We start from the raw sequence: 3,340 nt of genomic DNA on the forward strand, positions 1-3,340 counted from the left end.
ACAGGTACAGTATGGAGTGCCTCAAGGCTCAGTACTAGGACCATTACTTTTCACGCGTTACCCTTGGGAGATATCATCAGGAAACACGGTGTTAGCTTTCACTGTTATGCTGATGATACTCAGCTCTATATTTCTTCGCGGCCCGGCGAAACATACCAATTTGAAAAAATAGCAGAATGCATAGTTGATATAAAAAACTGGATGACGAGTAATTTCTTACTGCTAAATTCTGAAAAAACAGAGGTGTTAATTATAGGACCTAAAACCTCCGCATGTAATAACCTAGAACACTGTCTAACACTCGATGGCTGCTCTGTCAATTCTTCGTCATCAGTTAGGAACCTAGGTGTGCTACTTGATAGCAATCTTTCCTTTGAAAACCACATTTCTAGCATTTGTAAAACTGCATTTTTCCATCTCAAAAATATATCTAAATTACGACCTATGCTCTCAATGTCAAATGCAGAAATGTTAATTCATGCGTTTATGACCTCAAGGTTAGATTATTGTAATGCTTTATTGGGTGGTTGTTCTGCACGCTTAATAAACAAACTCCAAGCGGGTCCAAAATGCAGCAGCTATAGTTCTTACTAGAACCAGGAAGTATGACCATATTAGCCCGGTTCTGTCAACACTGCACTGGCTACCTATTAAACATCGTATAGATTTTAAAATCAAGGTTTTTCCTCCATTCTGTCACCGATGGAGTTTTGGTTCCTCTGGCTTGCTTACTTGGGGACACTTCATTTCCAGCAATATCGTCGACTTGATTGCACAGAGACTATTTAAACTGAACTGAGCTGAACTGGATGATGACATCATTGAATTCAATTATGAACTGCCTTTAACTGAAAATTGAGTGTTTACTATTGTCCTTTTGCATTATTGACACTATTTTCCTATTTAATACTGTAAAGTTGCTTTGACACAATCTGTATTGTTAAAAGCGCTATATAAATAAAGGTGACTTGACTTGTGTGTGCGTGCGAGTGTGCTGAACACTCAGCAGATCCATCAGGAGCATCTTATCCATCTTATCTCTCTGCCTCATTAAACACACACACACACACACACACACACTAGGGTACAGAATGAGATGAGTGGTAGTGAAGATAATTTGTCATTTCGTCTGCACTCAGAGAAGATCTGCTGTTCATCTGTCAACACTGTGTGTGTGTGTGTGAGTGTGAAGAGTGTGTGTTGATTTTCTCAGCAGATCAGTGAATGTGAACACTGCCGTCTGACTGAACAAAGCTCATCAGTGACTGATCTATGATTTATGAAGTTTGACATTAACAGGTTCCTAATGATGTGAAACTCTCTGTACACTGCAGTGATCCATGTTCTTCCTCAGTATTTCTCTTTTGTTTACCAGCACAAACATCTAAAGATTCTTAAATCAAGATACGTTTACTGGAGATTCAATAAGAAATTACAGAGAATAAGTCATCTGGTTTTCTGAGAAATTTATCAAAATGAAGTGAGTTTATGATCCATTTATCAGAAAACAAGACGTATAATACCTTCTGTCATTTTGCATCTCCAGTAAATGTATCTTGATTTATGAATCTTTAGACGTTTGCACTGGAAAACAAGAGAGAACCACTGATGAAGAGCAGCAGTCACTGCAGTGTAACAGTCCTCTACAACTATTTTATCATTGTTTATAAAATCGGAAGTATATTTTCTATCAACACATATTTGCTCGTCATGCATTCTGGGACTGTGTTCATCATGAAGGGTTTAGAGGTGTGTGTGGAGCGCATCAGTCATCACACACACACACACACATAGAGACACAGACACACAGACAGACACTCTCTCACAACACACGCACACACACACACTCACACACACACACTCTCACACACACACACACACACACAGATGTGTAATGCATGTTGCGTGCGATGGAGTTTGTTCTGCTGTGATGTGAGTTTTTCCTCTGATCTCTGATGCTCTCTGATACTCATGAAGGGTCAGTCTAGTGAGCACTTCCTGTGGCATATCTCCACTTCCTGAAGACCTGTGTGTTTGTGTGTGTGTGTGTGCTGTGGTTTATTCTGTCAGTCCTCTGATCCGTCACTGCCCACATCTGGCAGGAATTTGTGCTGGAATGGAGGGATTTGAGAAAACCAGAGAGAGAGAGACAGATGAGTGAAAAACGAGACTTCTGATAGAAACCAGACAGGCATTTACCCACAACCCCCCTCTCCACCCACAATACTCTCCAGCCAAAACCCGCTTCTGAAATTAAAACAATATTACTGGAATGAAAACACGAGCGGAGCCGAATTCTTATCTGCTGAGTGTGTGTGCGCGTTTGTGTGTGTGTGTGTGTGTGTGTGTGTGTGTGTGTGTGTGCGCGTTTGTGTGTGTGTGTGTGTGTGTGTGAGTGCGTGTGCGCGTTTGTGTGTGTGTGTGTGTGTGTGTGAGTGCGTGTGCGCGTTTGTGTGTGTGTGTGTGTGTGTGTGAGTGCGTGTGCGCGTTTGTGTGTGTGTGTGTGTGTGTGTGAGTGCGTGTGCGCGTTTGTGTGTGTGTGTGTGTGTGTGTGAGTGCGTGTGCGCGTTTGTGTGTGTGTGTGTGTGTGTGTGAGTGCGTGTGCGCGTTTGTGTGTGTGTGTGTGTGTGTGTGAGTGCGTGTGCGCGTTTGTGTGTGTGTGTGTGTGTGTGTGAGTGCGTGTGCGCGTTTGTGTGTGTGTGTGTGTGTGTGTGTCTGTGTGTGTGTGTGTGTGTGTGTGTTTTATGCGCCATCACCACTTTTTAATAATTTGTAATCATGTTTTAACTGCTTCATGTGAAGTATCTCAGCAGCTTCAGGTATAAATTATTTTTTAAGGCAAGGAGCTACAGATAATAGGGTCAAAATGAAACTAATTCCAGTTCCATACCTCTTCAATTGATTTATTATATTAAGAATTCCAAACATTTTTTGTGTTACGGGGTTTCCCAAAATATTGAAATATGCAAAAGCAGCATTGTCTAACTAAATATGCACTGATTTTCATAAATTTCCAGAACATGAATCTGAGCATTGAATAAAGCCAATCCTAGTTTGATTTTGTCGTCATATTAGAGTTATAGTTTTTCCAGAGAGGATTTTACGTTTCTTTTTTTATCACTCCATAAATCAGAAAATACTGTCAACAGACAAAAAAACAAAAACAAACACATTTTCACCATGTTTTCAGCAGTAAAATGTTGTATAAATCAGTGTGAATGAAATATAAACAAACCTTCAGAATATAGAGAGGAATAAAACTGTAAAGTGTGGTGTTTGTGAGAGAAAAAACTCTCTAAAGATTTAAATCTACAGACGCAAACAGATGAAGTGCTAAAAA

Source organism: Sinocyclocheilus anshuiensis, unplaced genomic scaffold (assembly GCF_001515605.1).
Source record: "Sinocyclocheilus anshuiensis isolate Anshui unplaced genomic scaffold, SAMN03320099.WGS_v1.1 scaffold2162, whole genome shotgun sequence".
NCBI classification, from domain to species: Eukaryota; Metazoa; Chordata; class Actinopteri; order Cypriniformes; family Cyprinidae; genus Sinocyclocheilus; species Sinocyclocheilus anshuiensis.